This window comes from Ceratotherium simum, chromosome 4 (genome assembly GCF_057802395.1).
Source record: "Ceratotherium simum simum isolate JZ-2026a chromosome 4, ASM5780239v1, whole genome shotgun sequence".
NCBI lineage: Eukaryota > Metazoa > Chordata > Mammalia > Perissodactyla > Rhinocerotidae > Ceratotherium > Ceratotherium simum.
Window position 1 is genome coordinate 39,334,342 of NC_141903.1, and position 6,000 is coordinate 39,340,341.

The 6,000-nt window shown below is 44.4% G+C and overlaps 1 protein-coding gene across 5 annotated transcripts in view; it reads right to left on the reverse strand.

Annotated features, from left to right (window-relative positions):
* SMAD5 (SMAD family member 5) overlaps positions 1-5,688 on the reverse strand; it is a 48,657-nt gene extending 42,969 nt beyond the window's left edge. For 2 of the 5 annotated variants that reach the window (XM_087429761.1, XM_087429760.1), the window contains exon 1: positions 4,821-5,168. The gene's annotated coding sequence lies outside the window, so the exon portion shown is untranslated. Of the gene's footprint in view, positions 1-4,532; positions 4,756-4,820; positions 5,169-5,561 lie in introns of those variants that run through there. The other 3 variants (XM_014795821.2, XM_087429759.1, XM_087429762.1) reach the window with 3 other exon arrangements.
* Positions 5,689-6,000: the final 312 nt, after the last annotated feature.

Genomic DNA, 6,000 nt, shown 5'->3' on the forward strand with positions numbered 1-6,000 from the left:
GGCCCACAAGCTCTCCTAGATTCAGAAATCCTATTCTTTATGGGAACATGTAGGAGGAAGAGGGGTACAATCACATGGACACTAAAATCATTTTCCTAGAGAAACACTTAAATCACCACTTTTCCCAATTGTGGCTCCCAATTTCCAAAGACGTCAAAAGTTCTCAGGGAACTTTTCAAAGCCATTCAGGAGCTGAACTCATGATCCCTGACACTTCACACAGCATAATCTTCTTGCCTAGTCTCTATCTGTGCCCACACAAGTCTATACTTTTTTATCTCCCAAATCCAGACTTTTGTTTCCCAGCTTTTAATCACTCTTTAAACTTCACCTGCTCCTCTAAATCCTCTAATTAAGCAGAGCCAGATCTAGATGTATCACTCACCCCCACAGAGCCTGCAAGATTTCCTACATTGCTACCAGATGTGTTCGAGTATACCTGTATAGGCTTGTAGGCACAGGAACAGACACAGAGCTGGTCAATCTTTATAGTGCTTTCCTTTAAATTATAAAATCGTCAAGGGCAGATACCAAATCATTACACATTACAAAATGTGTCTCTGGAGCACAAAGTGCTAATTTGTGTACACATGTATTCCAGTGCTTTATGAAGATGTTCTCCAGATATCTCACGTGCAGCCCAGAGTTCAAGTCACCTACTTAGAAGAAAAGAGAGCAAATATGGTTCTAGTCACCATTCAGCTCTAGTCATCATTCATTTAATTTACACCTTCAACTCCAAAGACTGGAAATGTTAAGTAGGCACTCACTTAAATGAGCAGAAAGATGTGAATAATGGTAAAGAAAACAAAAGACCAGCTTTGAAATATTTCTGCAGTGCCCCCTTTTCCTGGAACACACAAACCAGAATAACTAGATCTCAAGTTATACAGCTACCAGATAGGATGCTAGGCAGATCCTAACACATCATGAAAACAAAACTGAACAAAACAAAACTTGCCTTGAAAGCACCAGCCATATTCTGAGATGACAGTTAAATCTGAAGAGTCTCAGGGGCCGGCCCCTTGGCTTAGCGTTTAACTGCGCGCTCCGCTACTGGCAGCCCGGGGTTCGGATCCCAGGCGCGCACCAACGCACCGCTTGTCCAGCCATGCTGAGGCCGCGTCCCATATACAGCAACTAGAAGAATGTGCAACTATGACATACAACTATCTACTGGGGCTTTAGGGAAAAAAAAAAAGGAGGAGGATTGGCAATAGATGTTAGCTCAGAGGCCGGCCCTGTGGCTTAGCGGTTAAGTGCGTGCGCTCCGCTGCTGGCGGTCCGGGTTCGGATCCCAGGCGCACACCGACGCACCGCTTCTCCGGCCATGCTGAGGCCGCGTCCCACATACAGCAACTAGAAGGATGTGCAGTTATGACATACAACTATCTACTGGGGCTTTGGGGGAAAAAATAAATAAATAAAATTATTTAAAAAAAAAAAAAGATGTTAGCTCAGAGCCGGTCTTCCTCAGCAAAAAGAGGAGGATTAGCATGGATGTTAGCTCAGGGCTGATCTTCCTCACAAAAAAAAAAAAAAATCTGAAGAGTCTCAGGACTCTAGTTGCCATGCTCAGAATAAGGTGGGGAGGTGACACTAGTTATTTTCTTACTATTATTTTCAGTAATAACAAAACAACATATATGGAAATCATATGGAAAAATCCAATTAATATCACACAACAGATCAAACCATTTTCAAATTTCCATAGAGTATACCAGTCTGTAAATCATATATACATTATAGGCAGAGACTGGTGTACCAAAGAATTCAAGGGCAAAATCTATTTACAAAATGTACAACTAGTTTCCAAAGGTGAATTACAATTACAATATCACACACAAACTGCCTAACAAAGAATTTTTTCTTCTAAAATATTATCACAACCAAGTTAGGAATACAATAAAAGCAGGAAGAAAAGTCACTGAAACCACTTCTCCACTAGAATGGGGCCAAAAATCTGCCCCCCTAACTGCCCAAGGGAAAAAAAAATCAAAACTAAAGACCCCCAAACCAGCTGATTATTTATGAAAAACCTAACAACTCTTGTAATTACCCCATGTTTTCAAAGTTATAAAACAATAAAATCTGTTAGAATATGAAGGTGACCTATGAGACCGGGAAACTAGCTGGTCCTAACAATAATCTAGCTTTTAATAATTCTTCAAAAAGAATTCTATATCTTAACTTTCCAACTAATAAACACACCTCTCAGATTCAGAGTTCTAGACAATAGCAATGAACTGGATAATCCAGCACCAAAAATTTCTATTACTATTATTCTGTAACCTTGAAAGTGGAAAACAAGGTGTAAAAAGAGATAGATAGGCTTCCTGCAGTCATTCCTCATCATCTTAGGTGGGGAAAGCATCCTATCTCTGGGCAGCCTTCTTGGGTCCTACCCTCCCAGACACTTTTTTCTCCAGAATATCCACGCTGGTGGAGATGAGAATCATCCTTCAGGCTGCTAACGTCCCTTATAAAAAGAAATCTCCAACGTCTTTGACCTGATGAGCAGACTGGCAAACTCACAGGATATAAGACGCCTGTAACATTTGAAAAAATAAACTATTTTGGCTTCTTTTTAGTGCTTAGTATGAAACACAAAAAAAGGCAAGGAATGTAGACCCTCTAGAAGTAAAAAGAATGGGGAAGACTGATAAACCAGGAGAATAAAGGCAGCTATATCCTAAAGTGTACTCAAGTCAGCTCCGAAATTCACCCAAATAGTATGGCTCACTGCCTAAACCAACATATACATCTGGTAATGATAAACACTGATAAGTCATAAACAAAAAGGGCTTTCTTAATTCAAAGACTCTACAAACTATCAGTAACATTAAAATTTACATAAAACACAATCAAACAAATGTGTGAAATAGATTTCTTTTAGAGAGCATTTCAACTTAAGTTACTAAGACATGAAAAACTGCTATTTTACTGCCAAGTCTTCAAAACACTAAGCCAGTATCTTTGATTTGACCAAGTTACAAATCTGTTTTCAGTAGAGAGAAAACATATTGCCTCTGTTTAAAGCAAAGGACAAAAAAGATCATCACTGCAAATCATAATGTTTGGGTTCACGATGAAAACAGGAAACAGGCTGCCCAGGTATAATTATGGTTATAGTCTAATGTGCCTTCAGGTTCAGCCAAGAATTAAAACCCAGTGAAGGGGGGTAAGCAGAATTTACTTGCCTCTACCTTGCTACAGAAGGCAACTTTTAATAATACTCCCAGCAACATGTTACATAACCAACAGTAAACAACAATCTGATTCAAACCTCATTAGTAACAACATTCTGCCAGTCTCCCACTGAAATTAATAGCTGACTTTGCCAGAGGGGGAAAAAATGCAACACATATCAATCTACCCATTTCTGTGGCGCCTACTACAATGAACCAGACAAGTAAATAATACCACCAAATCTGCACAGAATCTAGAAAAATATTTTACTCTTTTCTTTTCCAGTTTACTGCTCTCTTCCTCCTTTTAACTGGACCATATCATACGGATGCATTTAAAATCTAAGAGGAAAGTAAGTTGAGAAAGTTCCTCTAACTTTTACTGCCAATTTCAGCTATGATCTGAAAGAAATGGAAGCATAAAAGACGAACGGATTTTTGTAACAAAGATAAACAGGTCAAGTTTATGCCATAGCAGCTCTGTGAAAAGGAAAGGCACTCTGACGAAGGAGGAGCAATGAAAAGAGGGAAGGAAAGGAAGAGTGTATAGACAATCATGCAATCAAACAAAAGTTAAATTTAAAAAATTTAAACACTATGTACTACTTTTACGAAGGTTACATTTTGTTAACCTGTCTCTACGAGTTGTTTGTATTCTTGTAATCTCCCAGTTCATTTTAGAGGAAAAAGAATTACTAAAGAAGGAGTAAAAGAAAGAATACAAAATAATTCGTTCAGATCTATAAATAATTCCTTACTTACTGAATTTGGAACACACTAATTTCACAACAATAAATGTGAAACTGTCACATTATGTCTAGGTATTGTTTTCCCCACAACAGACACTACCGCATTGGTATCTAGCAGAAATTTTAAACTACTTGGAATGTTACTATACTGGGACTAAGGTTTTCAACCTTTCACCTTTCCAATTAAAATTAAAAACTAATTCACTCTGGGCAATTCAGGTACTCTAAGGAAATTCAAGCAAACTAGTTTAAAAAAAGAATTTTTAAAAAACATCAACTCAAGGACTCTTTCCTCTCCACTTCTGCGAGTCCAAGCCACAACCTCCACCTATCCAGTCTTTGTTGCTAGATAAGCACACTTTTGCTAGTGCTAGGCAACAGGCATGATGTGACAAACCCAACCAGACTTCAAAACTTTTTCCACAGAAAGATAAGGTAAACAAGATATACTTAGCACCACACCCATTTAAACGCACAAGCAGCCAGGAATGCTTTTTTTTTTTTTCCCCTCCTCTCTAGACCTCCAGCTGGTCAGGAAACAATGTCTCTACAATCAAGATAGAGATCTGGCCCACGGTGTTCAGGCATTCCTCACCTCCAGGCTGGCCTACAGCTCCATTGTCCAATACCATCAAAATCAGAATTGGAACATTCTGTTAGGAAGCGGGCAAACGTCCAAATACCCGACTATCCTCGCCCCAGTTCTTTTTGCAACCAAAATCTGTCTTGGCTACTGAGCATGCTCCGACTTAAGACAGGCGCCACATGGGAGTTTTCAAAGCTTAGGCTCCAAACTCCACGTAATAACAGCAGCTGAAAGGGGAAGAGAGGAAAAAGGGAGGAGGAGGGGGAGGGGGAGAGACCGAAATCTGAATTTGAGTACCGATATTGAAGTGAAGGACCCGGGCAGGGGCAGAATATGACGAAGGCGAACAGACACTGCTTAGAAGTCTTGCAGCAGTGCAGAAGTTTACACGAAGTAGAAGAAATCTTTACAATGGTGAAAACTGGTATATCAAGTGGCAGAAACCAGGTCTAACTACCAGCTGAGCGCAGGAGCAAGTCACAACTGCCCAGAATGTAATTCCCACCGATAAGCGCGGATGCTTATCTTTGAAACACAAAGCGACGGCGGCACGGCTTCATCAAGCCATTGGACAGCGTTGCAGTGCAGCCGACCAGGCTGCTCCGCCGAGCACGGCGATCCCACCAGGGGTGTGTATTGAGGGTGGGGCTTAGATAAGGCAGAACCAGCCGCTCCTCCGGACAGAAGGGGGTCCGGGCTTCCCGCGGGGCCGTCCCGAACGTCTCCCTCCACCTTCCCGGCCGTACCGGCGGCGATGGGACGAGGGCCAGCCTCGGCCCCGCCTCAGAAAGCCCCCGGCCGCAGGCGAGGCCTCCGCAGCCAGACGGATCGCACCATCCCCGCCGCCCGGACCCCGCAGGCCCGGACTCGGCCTATCTCCCCCCCCCGCAGGCCCGGCTGGCTTCCGCTCCGCCCGCGGCCGAACGCCCCCGCCTCCGCCCGAGTCCGGCCGCTGCGGCCTGAGGGCGAGCCGCGTCCGGGCAGAGCCCGCTTCCCCCGGTCCCGCTCACCCGCCCGCCCCGGGGGCCCCACACTCACTCCCGGGCGGGCTGGGCGCACTCTCCCGGCGCCGTCGCTGCGCTTCCCCTCAGTGCAACTTCATTAGCAGCTCGGCCGCGGGACACACGCACGGCGCCCGCTCGCCCAGGACCCGGATGAGGGAGGGAAGGAGCCGGGGAGGACGCGGCTGGGGTCGGCGCATGCGCGCAAGAGGCCGAGTGACCGCTGCGGGCCGGAGGGAAGGTCTGTCTCGCTCTGGCGGCTGAAGGAAGCCTCCGCGCTTGGCTCGGCGCCCGCAAGCCAGGGCTTCCGATCAGCGGGAGGCTTCTCGTGCAATGGCCAGGCCTGGGAGTGGGAGTCGACTTGCTCCCACCGCCACAGTAGCCACTAGTAGTCACCACTAACCAAATCAGCCCACATTATAATGAAATAAAATCGTTGTCCTCGATATGGACAATTGGAGATTTTCTCAGTCATA